Source organism: Pinus tabuliformis, chromosome J, assembly GCF_031772625.1.
Source record: "Pinus tabuliformis cultivar Carrire ecotype Pingquan chromosome J, CPIR1, whole genome shotgun sequence".
Lineage (NCBI taxonomy): Eukaryota > Viridiplantae > Streptophyta > Pinopsida > Pinales > Pinaceae > Pinus > Pinus tabuliformis.
The window spans coordinates 1,510,600,217-1,510,614,322 of NC_142295.1; positions in this window are offsets into that span (position 1 = coordinate 1,510,600,217).

Here is a 14,106-nt window from a genome sequence, read left to right on the forward strand (position 1 = left end):
TCTTTTCCGTCGTAGTCCTTGGAGAGATCTTTCCAATGGGTTATCATGCATGTCAAACGGAGATAATATGACCAAGTCACGACCCTGGGAAGTTGGCTATCCAACTCACCTCAACGGAGCCCCATAAATCTTGGTGCTACATCTCCTTGGGTTAGGGTTTTGGTTGTTTAGGGTCTGCTCTTATTGTTCAATAATAAAAAGGCCCTTGAGCCTCATTGTAAGGCAGTTCAGAGGCATGTAGCCGCCACATCTGTTCTCAGAGATAAGCTACCATCACCCTAGCTAGTTTATTTCCATTTCTGTTTGTAAGCATATTTCAGTATTTTACATTAATGAAATGAAGTATTATTTCCGTTGCATCTTTGTGTTTATGGTTATCTCTGTAATTTTTTGCATTCCTGTTTAAATCCGGATCAATGGTATCAGAGCGATCTGCTTTTTTCCTCTGTTTTTCTTTGCATGTCCCCAACGAGGTCGGGATATAAGGAGTTAGGGCTTGAACTGGTCAAACCTTTGTGAGAATAGCCTTGCAAATCCAGACGGCCTCCCATGGTAGATGAAAAGAAAGACAAGGGGGCAGGAGATCCTATCAAAATATTGCTCGAAGAAGCCCTCGAGTGACAAAGGAACACAATGATGGACAACTTTGCCCAGATCCTTCAACGGCTACCCAGGGGCAACGCATCGGCTTCCAACAGCTACTCTGGAAACGCAACATCATTTAAGGTACAAGTTAATTTTGAAATCCCCATACTTGAGGGTCAAATAGACGCAGATGTCGTCGATAAATGGTTAAATTTGTTAGAGGGTTATTTTTCTGTTCATGATTTTTCAAGTTGGGAAAATATTATTTTCGCTCTTCTCAAAGCAGCCCCCCACGTCAAGGACTAGTGGGAAACCTATTGTGAGCATAAGGATGAAAGTACAGGCTCACTATTTTCAGCTGCACCCACTTGGAATTCATTCCAGGATGCCATTAAGGAGCAGTACTACCTTGTCGGAAGCTATGAGGATCAATACATAAAGTGGACCACACTGCGGTAGGGAAGGGACCAAGATGTGCCAGAGTTTACCAATATTTTCCATACCCTTCGCACAAAGTTGGGTATTAAGGATACATAGTAGCATTTGGTACTCAAATACCGTGGCTGCCTGCACAAGTACATCCAGCAAGAAATAGAATTCCTGAACATCTCCTCGCTCGATACGACATACCGATATGCCGTCAAGGTCGAGCAAAAGTTTAAACAAAAGAAGCGATACTTTGGATCTATGAATTCGAAGCAAGGGAAAGGTGTCCCCAAACTATAGAACAAAGGAAAAAGCCAAGGCGGGGCGGCCCAAGACAACCCGCCAAAGCTGCAAGCAAAGAACAGCTCCGCGAAGCCGAAAAAGGACACGGGAAAGTGGTGTGAGTTCCATAAGAGTTCCACTCACAACACAAGTGAGTGTTGGGCTAAGCAGTCATTGGTGGCTGAGCTAAAGGTTTCAGAATTAGATGCATGTTTCGAATCTGAGTCAGAACCTGCCAAGGGGAATGACAAAGGGAAGTAGATTATCGATGCGGAGCCCAACGCCACCGTTGCCACCACGAAGATCTAGAAGGAGGAACCCGAATATCCAGAGGAGGAGGAGCGTCTCTTCAACTCCCAGATGTGGGTAAAGGGCTCCCTGTTACAGTTCATTGTTGACAGCGGGAGCCAAAATAACCTCATTTCAGAATAGGTCGTGAAGCAGCTGGGCTTACCGACCACAACACATCCACAGCCGTACACCATTGGGTGGCTTCACCAAGGATGATCTAAATGAGAAATTAAAATTTGGTGATCATGCCTCATTAAGGGTGAAGTTAAAGAAAAGTTCATTAAAATTGGGTGGTTGTTCAAAGTTAGTAGCTAGATTTTGTGAGCCATTTGAAATCCTAGAGAGGATTGACCTAGTTGCATATAGGATCGTAGTGCCAACATCCATGCATATTCATAATGTGTTTCATATTTCATTACTTAAAAAGTATGTTCCTAAAGCTTATCATGTAAAAGGCTGGAATATGATTTAGGTAGATCCCAAGCGTCTATTTTAAGTCCAACTAGTGGGAATTTTTGATAGGAAAGTCAAGGTTCTTCAAAATTGAGGCATCACCTTTGCAAAGGTGTAGTGGACACATTTCAGTCTCAAGGATGGCACTTGGGAACATGAATATGCCATGAGGAATGAGTACCCTCATCTTTTTGAATAATTTTGGTTGTACATATATATGTATATGATGCACTATTCCATAGTCCTTGCCTTTCTTCCCGCTTTTGGTTAGCTATGATGGATACACTTGGAGTTGATGATGCACCCATTGCTCTCACCCACTATCCTCTCCTATCACTACCAGTAATGTTGCCTATACCACCCTAACACCCCATTCTTTTGTGAAAATTGTCATCAATTTCATCGATGAACTGCGTGAACATTATATAATGAAGTTTTTTGGCTCAACAAACACAAAATCCAAATTCATAAATAAGGGGGAGGGGAATGTAACACCCCTAAGATGACCCTTGCCTGTGTCATGTACATATCATGTTTAGGGCGGTGAGCCATGAACTATTTTGGGGTTGGTGAGCCCAATGCCCATGGACATATGTGTTGTAGGCCAGTGTGCCTATGTTTATATGCTTTGAGGGAAAAGAGTCGAGTTTTGTAAATATTAAATCACATTCATATTAATAAAATACATCACTATTTCAAACCAAGTTATACAAGAGAGTATGGGGGGGATAAGAATCCATGAGTGTGAAAGGGTAAGGGATAGGTGATGAAGGGCTTAATACTTGGCGGCTAAGCTATTATTAAAACAAGCCTAACTCAAAAAGTGTTAGAGTCATTCCATCATCCATTTTGCATCATTTATATGGGAGGGAAGCTAAAGAGACTCATTGAAGGGTAAGAAGGGGTGACCATGTGACATGATTGTCTCTTGATAAAATACTAGGTGGATTTGGGAAATATTTGATATCTTTCCCTAGTGTGAGGCCAGAAAGGTATCAAGGAAAAAGATATTGAGTGCAACTAGAACTCCTATAATCTATAGGGATTTTGGACATCCCTAGTTGCCCTAGTTGAAAACCCATTGAAGGATAGTGGCATAGCCCAATTGACAATAGGTGCACTGCCTTGGGTTGCGTGGGTTGATGGAGGATATGAGAATATTGGTGTGAATATGCTGGAATTTGGTATTGTGGCATTGTTCATGTTCAACATTAGTTAGGTTCCATAGTTGGATTTAGGTAAACCTTTGTGTTTGTGGAGTCATGGCCCCATCTTCACGGTTGACTCGTTGCTGAGAGATGATGAGGAACATGGTTTATGGCTGGGTGGAATGTTTGAGGTCTATATCCAATTAATGTTTTCTTTAAATATAAGTGCTTATTCTTATGTTCATATGCTTTCTACTATGACTATCCATGTATTTTCATGTGTTGCATGTAAATAACAATCTATTTAATGTCATTTATGCAACTAAATTTTGATGCATGAATGCATTATGTGGTAGAATGCATTAGAGATACTTGACCAATACTATAAGAATCAAATTGAAGTTCAAATTTAAAAAATATCTTGTTGCATAGGTAGTGATATGCCCCAGTGGGTGATTAGGGGTGTTACACCATGTCTTCCTTCTTTAATGACAACACCGCTATCAAATTATTCATATTTAACCATATCATTGCACTATTTGGAGTACCTAAGATGATTGTGATAGACAACAAATCCCACTTTCATAAGAAAATGATGACAACATTAGCAACAAATTTGGGTATTCATCACAAGACCTCAAGACCCTACTATCCACAGGCCAATGGTCAAGTAAATGCTATTAATCATGTCTTGAAAAAATGATCCAATAGATGGTAGGTAATCAAAAAGGTAACTAGAATCTAATGTTATTTTATGTATTATGGCCATACCAAACCTTGGAGAGATATGCCACTAGCTTTACTCCTTTCCAACTAGTCTACAGAATGGAGGCAATATTATTAGTTGAATGCAAAATACCATCACTAAAACTAGCTATAGAACTATTTCCTGATGCCTTTATCAAGGAAGAAAGTATCTTATATTTGGTCCACCTTAATGGACAATGTCATTATCCTGTTGTGGCTAATAAGACCCATAAGAAGTGTGTTAAAGCCTAATATGAAAAATTAGTTTAACCTCTTGTCTTTACAGAGGGGGACTTGGTCTTGGTCTACAATTAGATCATGACAAGTTAGGGGAAACTAAGCTATAACCTCTTTGGAATGGTCCTTACATCATTGTGCTAATTTGAGGGGCTTATGAGTTGAATAAACATGACGATAATCCTTGTTAGAGCTTATCAATGGGCTCTATCTAAAAGTATTATGCATAGGTTATGCTATGACATGGTGCTTATATATATTATACTTTAGTGTGGTGTGGACTTTTTTTTTGGTGCTTTCTTATCATGCATGATGCTTGATTGGAAAATGTCATGACTCGTGCCACTGTACATAGGCTTCATGGATGGTTCTGGCCATAATACTTGGAATATCATGTTCATCGCTTGGGTTCTTTTCTCACACATTGATGAATTGGTGAGATTTAGTGGTATCTATATTAGACCTACAACCAATAATGTCATAGAGTATAGTGTATGGCATCAGAATCTTGTTTGAGGCTATTACTGTCGACATTTTCCATTTGGTTTTCAAACTAGACTCCAGACTCGTAGTCTCATAGCTAAACCATGTTCATGTAATGATGAATATCGTGCTAATATGCCAATACTTAGAGGTACATATGCTTGAGCAATAATTTTATTATATTTATTATCAACATATACCAAGATAGTTTAATTCTTTGATAGATTTGTTCACTAACTACGTGTTATAGTGGCATTTATCACATTAAGTAAAAATCATTAGAAATCCATGCATGTATATATGAACACATGGGTACATAAGAAAAATCATTTACACACCATAAGTAAATGCCAAAATAACACCAATGTATATATAGAGCAAAGAGTTTGTTACATCATCCTAAAAAATATCGTACAATATCCAAATTGGGTTTATAGGCCTAAGCTTTTAATCCCATATATATGACATAGATGACTGAAATCATTTGAAGGAACTTCTATAACAGTAAAATATGAGATAGGTCATTCTCACTCGTGTTATCTCTAACACAATACAACATGGGAAATGTGCCATAAAAGAACTCTTAGGTGGCCTAATATTCCCACAGTTTGCCATTGTATATGCCTAAGGATTGTCATCAATCCCCATGAGTAGTACCTACATGGCCAATCCCTTAGTGTTGTCACTCAACTTATACAACTCATTTTTCTCCTCCTCCTTTTGGTCCTCCTTAGAAGCCTCTCTCACCTATGATCTGTAACGATGAAATGGTGATAGCCATGTAGCCGGGTAAGAGCCACATATAGATCAATCAAACTCAAATAACATTACTGCCATAATACCATTAAAAAACCATATATAATCAAAATACAAAAAAGTCTAAAATTTAAAAAACACAAAAAAATTTACTTACCTACATCACTCCATTGTGTGCTAGGGAGAAGAGCCAAATATGCATCAGTATGGAAGTCTGAGCCTGCATAGGTGTAGTCATCAATGAACACATACTATTCTTTGAACCAATCAAAGAAGTCCTCATTGAACCAATTTAGAGGTGCTCCTCCTCCAAACCTTTCCATGAGATCAATCCATCGAGTCATGCATGGATTTGATAGGCTTGTAAGTGGTGTGGAAACATGGGGTCACATCAAGGGAACTCTCTCTATGAAGAAAAAATCTAGGATGATACCCTATACAAATCACTTTTATTTCCACATCCTACATATGGTCAACTAATCCTTCATGTTTGTCAGCAAGCTTACACTCTAATGAAAAATAGTCAGGTCCATACATCTTACTACCATGTCCACTTGTGCTTTATAATCCAAGTGAGGGCTTATAGAGCTTGTTGCTCAAGTTATGTTAAAGATAATGGTATGAAGGGTTATGTTAGTCACCCCTTGACGGGGAGCTTGCCACTTGATTGGAAAGCTCATGGTTGGCAATCTCTTTCTATATAATTATCAACATTCTCTTCACTTATATGCCTTCCTCCTGAGACTACCACTGGGAATTCATGCCTTGAAAACCTAGTGAGGAAGTATATATCTTTGATCTCTATAATTAGGTTTGTTCTTAAATAGTAAAACATTGGTTCATAAGATTCCATATCCTAGTGAGCCACTGAAGAAGGGGTACTTGTACCTTCATACTTTATGTTTGAAAAAACTTTAAGAGGCCACACGAACACAATGCATTCATGGTTGACTAATGATGGAGGGCTCACATGTCATCCTCCTCGTGTTCTCACTCTCTCCATTCAATCATTGTCAATGCCATCTTGCAAAACATGAATATTAACATCGGAACAAACATTCCACATAGAAAATCTCTAGAAATATGAGGTCCTGTAGCCTAGATCTAACAAAAGTACACCTTCATTGCTTTGGTATAACATTGCATGAGAAATTATCAATCTAATTATGAGTAAATGGAGCAATTATAGACTCTTATTACTCCGCTAAGCGTGGAGAGGAGTGATAAAGGGATTGTTGCATTAAGAGAGTCCTCCCAAGCTCATTTATTAGAGAATTTTCAAAAGAAACATTTGAAATTAAAGAGGAAGAGTAGAGCACTAACTTGACAAATAATGGCTTGAATCTCCCACAATCTATTTTATAAGTTTGGGTGAGAAGGGGAGTTTCTCCAACTTTGTTCAAATCCTCCATAAGTGCATGTAAAAATGACCCCAATTTAAGTTGGTTAACCATTTTTACCATGTTTTTTAAGGTAAGAGATGCATTTATCCATTATGATATAATACTTACCCATATCAATTTTTATGTTTTAATGCCTTATTTATAGGGATTTATATGGTCTCTAATGACTCTTGGAGAACTAGTTGCTTTGTAGAAAATGAATTTCATGTGGAACATTTGATGTGAAGTGACATGCACTGAATCTTAGGTGTGTTTTTTGATCTAGAAATCCAAGGATAAATATTTTCCTGCATCTCTTTTTGTATCATTGACCATATATGTTATCTTCATTGTTCTCTATTTTTGCTCCCACCCATGTTGAAACATTAGCGTTTCTTTATTTCCACATTATAACTTGAGCAATAGGGCCTACCCTTCATGGAGTCAAGAGCCTAATCGAGAAGATCATATAATAAATAAAAATAATTAATGGAAATAAAATAAAATAAAAATAATTAATGGAAAATAAATAAAATAAAACAAAAATATACACAAGTAAAAATAATAAATAAATATATATTCAAAGAAAAGTAATCAATAAATAAAACAGGGTCAACAATAAAATACAGGGTTGATGCCCATTAAACAAATAACAAAAATACTAAAAGGAGTTAAGAATGAAAAGGATGATAAAATACTTAAGAAAACATTAAGGATCAAGAATATAAACTCTAATAAAGAATAAACCAACAACAAATACTATAAAAATGACACAAATACCTAAACTAACAAAATAAACCCAAAAAGAAACCTAAAAAACTAGGAGGAAAGGACAGGGACCCAACTTCTACTAATAATCCATCCATTATCTCTATTCAAATTATTGTGTCTTTTTTCGATTTCTAGGGCCTCCCCCAATTTACTATGATGGAAATGACTAACCGTAGCAACGACTTGGGCCTCCTCAATGCAGATCATGTGATGCTTAGATTTATCTGCATGCTCCGTCAAAGCAGAGGAGTGGGTCCTGCCATGCTTGATGTTAGCGACATGCTCACGAATCCTTTGATTAAAGCAATCAGTCTCACCAATGTAGGGAGTCCTACAAGAGCATGGGATACGTAAACACCCTTCATATTCTTGGGGTCCACTAGGCATTTTATAGATCTAAGAGAGCTCTGAATGGTATTTAAAGGCCTAAAGGTTGAAGCCATCTTATGCTTCCTTAGGATCTTCGCAATCTTGTCAGTGGTCCCTTGGATAAAAGGAAGATGAACACTAGAAAATCGATCCTTGGTATTTTTCTTAGCCCTAGGACCTTTTTCAGCTCTGAGGAAAGCTGAAAAAGGTCCTAGGGCTAAGAAAGATACCAATGATCGATTTTTTGGTGTTCATCTTCATTTTATTCAAGGGACCACTAAAAAGATTGTGAAGATCCCAAGGAAGCAAAAGGTGGCTTCAACCTTTAGGCCTTTAAATACCATTCAGAGCTCCCTTAGATCCGTAAAAGATCCACTGGACCCTAAGAATATGAAGGGTGTTTACATTATCCAATTCTCTTGTGGGACTCCCTACATTGGTGAGACTAGTCACTCGATTAATCAAAGGATACATGAGCATGTCGCTAACATCAAGCATGGCAGGACCCACACCTCTACTTTGGCAGAGCATGCAGATAAATCTAAGCATCACATCTGCATTGAGGAGGCCCAAGTCATTGCTAGGGTTATTCATTTCCATCATCATAAATTGAGGGAGGCCTTAGAAATTGAAAAATACCCAATAATTTGAATAGAGACAATGGATGGATTATTAGTAGAAGTTGGTCCCTGTCCCGTCCTCCTAGTTTTTTTAGGTTCTTTTGGGTTTATTTTGTTTGTTTATTTATCTGTGTAGGTATTGGTTTCCCTTTTATAGTATTTGTGGTTGGTTTATTCTTCATTAGAGTTTATATTCTTGATCCTTCATGTTTTCTTAAGTATTTTATCATCCTTTTCGTTCTTAACTCTTTTTAATATTTTTGTTATTTGTTGAATGGGCCTCAACTCTGTATTTTATTGCTGACCCTGTTTTATTTATTGAATACTTCTCTTTGAATGTATGTGTTGAATGAATGTAGAAAACACACATGTTGAACAAAAGAATAGAAGAGTTGCAGAGTCAGCCATTAATGGCTCAAACCTTGGCCCAAGTTAAGGAAAGCATTTGGGCAGACATCAGTCAAGCCCTAACTGAAGTATGGCCCTCCATTCAGACCATTTTTGAGAAGGAGGAACTCATAAACAGATGTCAAACATCTATTGATGAAGTAAAGCAACTTCTTAAAGAAAAATCAAGTGAAGCCACAAATATGATCAATTCTAAATTCAAAAACCAGGGCTGAGTTGGAGCAGATTGAGATTATGGACAAAACATAAACCATTTTGGAGATCAAGAAGGTTTTGCAGAAAAGGAACCCGATGACTCACTTAGAGACTAAATGCCAAACCTTGAAGGTTTCTATCCAAAGGTTTCATTTTAAGTTTAATTTATTTAATCAGAGAGGACTTCCAGGATTAGTGGCCCCAAATGACATGTTGATCAGTTTGGAAGAATATTGCTAAAAGCTTTATACTATAGCAATTGATAAAGCAAATTTTGCAGGCATAAAGGGTCATATTACAAGGAAACAAGCATTAGAAGCATTAGATTTTTACTTGACTATTAAGCATGAGATTAAACATCTTTTTGCAAATAAGCCCATTTTTGAGAAGTACACCGAGGTTGATAAAGTTTACAGGAAATTAGTAAATCGTGTTAACCAAGTGAAGACCGATGGGATCACTTGTGTGAAGTGATTGAGTAACTTTAATCAACAACTGAAGGACAACTATGCAGCACTTTTTGGGGACCAAATCATCAACAGATTCCTAAAGAATAGTGCCAACACTTTGAAGTTTTGAAATTCCTACAGTTTTGTACTATTTTTGTATTTTTGTTTTGAAAATATCTAGAAGAAATTTTTGTATAAATAACTCCTCCTTCGAGTTATTAAGGGTTGAACCCTTGGATGAGCTTTTAGAACATAATTGTAAACAAGTTGGAGATTTTCCAAGTTAATGAAAGGATTCTGAATTTTCCTTCTATAGTTTTGTCTCCTAGTAAGTTTTTTCATATGTGCTTATTTCATTATGTCTTTCTTCACATATTTAAGTCTTTATGCAGAGATCTATTGTAAGATAATACTGAGTATCAGTCAATATTAAATCCCCTGTGAAGTTATCAACAATAACTAGGAACTAGTTTATAAGACTATCTGTTATTATAAGCTCCTCTATATCAATTAATTGTCACACAAATATGCATTCGTTTAAATATATTTTTTTCTACAGGAAACGTTGTTTGCATGTATTCTTTTCTTATAACCAATCAAATATTATGTCTGAATATTTAGGAAGTTATATTTCATCAATATTATGCTATTCACACATTTTAAATCAATTAACTATAGCTAGAAAAATAGCAACCCTTTCATCTAGCTTAGTAACTGTTAAGGCTTAAGCACCTATTTTCAATAATTCATAACATTGGTCATCCATAAAACTTAAAAACAAACAAAACATTTTAGATGCTTTGGCATGACTAACTGACCTAGAGTCATCTCAGAGGACAAAATCACCCATTGAGTGCTCTAAGGGTATTGGTGAAAGCTCAATGAGTCAAAATCATGATGCACTAGCCCTTGGAGTGCTCATGTATTAAGAAAGAAAAATAATTAGAGTAATATGTGGAGTCTAGAAGCCTCTAAGATATGAGTTGATCCATGAGGATCTTGACACAATTCTCCAAAGTTTACCATGCCAAAGGCAAAGTTCATTGAAGCCTGGGTTATGAATATTTTAATTTTGAATATAAAGTGTTTGAGCTTCATGTGTAAGTGCTCATGTATTGCTCATTTTTAAATTGTAAATAGAAATTTATTTATGAGAGAATCTTCCTCAAAATGAGTTCCTAAATTCAAGTTGGAAGTTAAGATTTTCATGGGATTTTTTCCCTTTAAAATGTGGATAAAGTCCAAGTTTGGTGGAGTTGAGAGATTTCATCCTCAAAAACCTCATAAGTTCCACTTTTTAAGGATCAAGAGAGTTATTCTCTCCTTGGAGTGTATATCTAAGGAGATCTTCTCTCCTTTGTTTATGGATCTATTTTTTTTGTTGTAAATTCTCTTATGTACTCGTTGAAAAAAAAAGTCTTTAAGGAGGAAGAGCCAGGTTTGTAGAGGAAGTTTGTTGAGAGTTTTGGAGAGTTTGTTTGAGAGAGTCTTGCTTAGAGGGTTTGTTGAAGAAGATTTTGTTTTGAGAACCTTGACAACTCGAGAGAGGATGTTTTTGTGAGAACCGTATGCATTGTGTTGGTCTTGAAAGCTCTTGGGTAGTAGAAGGCAGTTTTTGGATTCAACCCTTTTTTTAAGACATTGTATACATTCGACCTCTTTTGAAGAAAGAAAATAAAGCGATTCAACCTTTGGAGGTGAATCCAAAGATGTATCCCAGCTGAGGGGGTGAACTCCATTATCATCTTTGTCTTGATGCTTTATGTTCTTGCTTGATTAAGTTATTTTCTATGCATCTTAAGTTACAAGTTTATGTTTAATTTTGTCTATTTTTTAGACGAATTGTAACTTAATTTTTCATGCCCTTACAGTAAATTAAAAGGACTTTATGGAAAGTTTTATGCTCTCCAGTTATCAAATCATTTGGTATTAGAGTGGTTGATTGTTTGGCTTAGTGGGTACTTTTGTCAAGTTCAGTTAAAACAAGTAGAAGGAAACTAGTTGAGAAGGTATTTTCCTTTGACACGAAATGTCATTTTCGGAAAATAAGTCTTTTTATGATACTTTCGTTACAAATTGTTATAAAGACTCAAAAGTTTTTCAAGACATTTTAACCATGAAGAAAATGTTAAAGAAATTGTTTAATGAGGACATAGAAAAAAATGAGAAGAGCTACAAAATAGATTCAAAGAAATGAAATTTTAATTGCAAGCTGCAAAATATAACCTTGTGAAGTGTCAAAATGCTAAGGTAAATGAGGTAAGCAACATTTGTTCACATTCATTTTCCTCTCAAGAAGACGGTTGTTTGGGTTCCTTCTAGAAGCACATTCGAGGAATTGGGTCGAAATTGTTATTGAAGATGGGTTATGAAGGGAAAGGTTTGGGAAGCCATTCCCAAGATATAATAAACCCATTATGGTTGAAGATCGACCTTGATATGCTGGGATTGGATACGATAAATAAAAGGTTGTAGAGAGTTCCAAGACCATTGAAGCAATTGATCTTTTGAAGGGGGCTTCTACATCATCAGGCTTACCTTGTCAAAATTGGGACACGGTGAAACATAAAAGGTATAACCCTAACTACAGTAAAGTTTCTTTCGATTATAGGAAATGTGCTAGTGGGAATCATGGTTTTTGGCATAGAATTCCATGTTCATTTTGTGGGCTGACCAATTATAGAGCTTTCAAAATGCTGGAAGAGAATGAAGATGTACACTAAAGTAATGAAGGACAAACGACAAAAGGGCCAATCCCTAGAATGTGAGAAATATAATAACGAGAGGAAGTCACAAATGCAACATTACTGCACACATTGCCATTAAAGTGGTCATTTGGTTGATAAATGCTAGAGGATTTATCCAAAACTATTGGAGGAAAGTTATACAAGACCCTGTAAAAAATGAAAAAGTCACTCGATCAAAAATTTGTGATGATGAGCAACTATATTTTCGTGTCATCAATCTCTTTTCGCAGGAGAATTACATGCCAACAGAATTGTGATTGATTTAAGGATCTCCAAATGAATATCGACTCATGACCATTCTGACCAGTATTGGAATTACCTGCAGTGTTGTGCAAAGTATTTATTGATGGTATAAGAGCGCAGACGAGAGTGCCTATGGCACCATTGTCAAAACGCCCACATTAACCCCAGGTTCTTATGATGCGATTATGCACTCGGTATCTGGGGCCGATATGCAGAAAGCACAGCTTGCATGACCAGGTCATCATCCATGACTATGAGAAAAGTTGAGGTCTATTTGGGATACATCGTTTATGCAGGGTTTCCACAAAATATTGCAAACTCCAACACCAAAATAATTTAATTTATCTAGATGGCGTTGAATTTGACCGTTTAACAACCAAAAACAAGGCCAAAAGGTGAAATGTACGCAACTGAGATAAATGTTGCAATGATAATAACCAGTGGAGTAGATTGTGATTTTTGAATCAGATTGATAAGCTTTGAATCTGATTGATTTGTGCGGTTCGACAGATCATTGAGGATTCAAAGTTGACGTTTTGTGGATTGCGTTGTGCACTGACAATGCAGGGACTGTGTTGCTTGAATTGTGGTCATTTGATGCATTCGATGGGCGGCATACGATACATGGATGGCATTCGATGCATTCAATAGAGATCTAACCCATGCTCAGTGATAGTCTTTCGTGGCTCCAATTCAGTTCCAACAGCTGCTGTTGCTCTTGCTAAACGGAAAATTGAATATATGGAGACATTTGCGTAAGAAAATTAATGCAAAACGATAGTTTCAAATGGACGATGAAGATCTACATGTGTTTACTATATTGTTCCACAAATAATGGTATATGATATGTAGAGTTTTTTATTAAAGGAAACGATCCACGTTCAATGGATACACACCCAAGGTCGACAACGTATATTCCACAGTTCATTGATCCACCATCAATGGAGTTTGCGTAGGCAATGGTTACGATAGGATCCACGGTGGTGGTTTTGATTACATATACCATATCTCACCATGATGGTATATGTAATCAAAACCACCAAGCCAAACGTTTTGTGTAAAGATTGTTGTGTTAGTTCTACCTAAAATAACATCTTTCGTTGAAGTGCTGGGTGTATTAGCGATTAAGAACGAGTTCGAAAATGGGCAGGCCATCATATCGAAACCCTTCCTGTTTCAATTGTGTTTGTGGAGATACAATACAACATTCAAGACAACATGTAAACAAGGATTAGAGCCATTATCCAAGGGCCGTATGGATATGGCCATGGAGGGTTTAGTTCAAATTGTGGAAATTTTTTCCCTATTGGGATTTACTGGAGTGATTTTGGCCCTTCAAGTGGGAGCTAGTTTGTTGATACTCGTTTTTCTATAGTTACAAAAAACCTTGTTCAAGTACATTTCACTCGAGTATGTTCTAGTGTAATATGGAGGTTTGAGTAGAGAAAATGACACATAATTCTCTCTAGCACATTTCACTGGAGTATGTTCTAGTGTAATATGGAGGTTTGAGT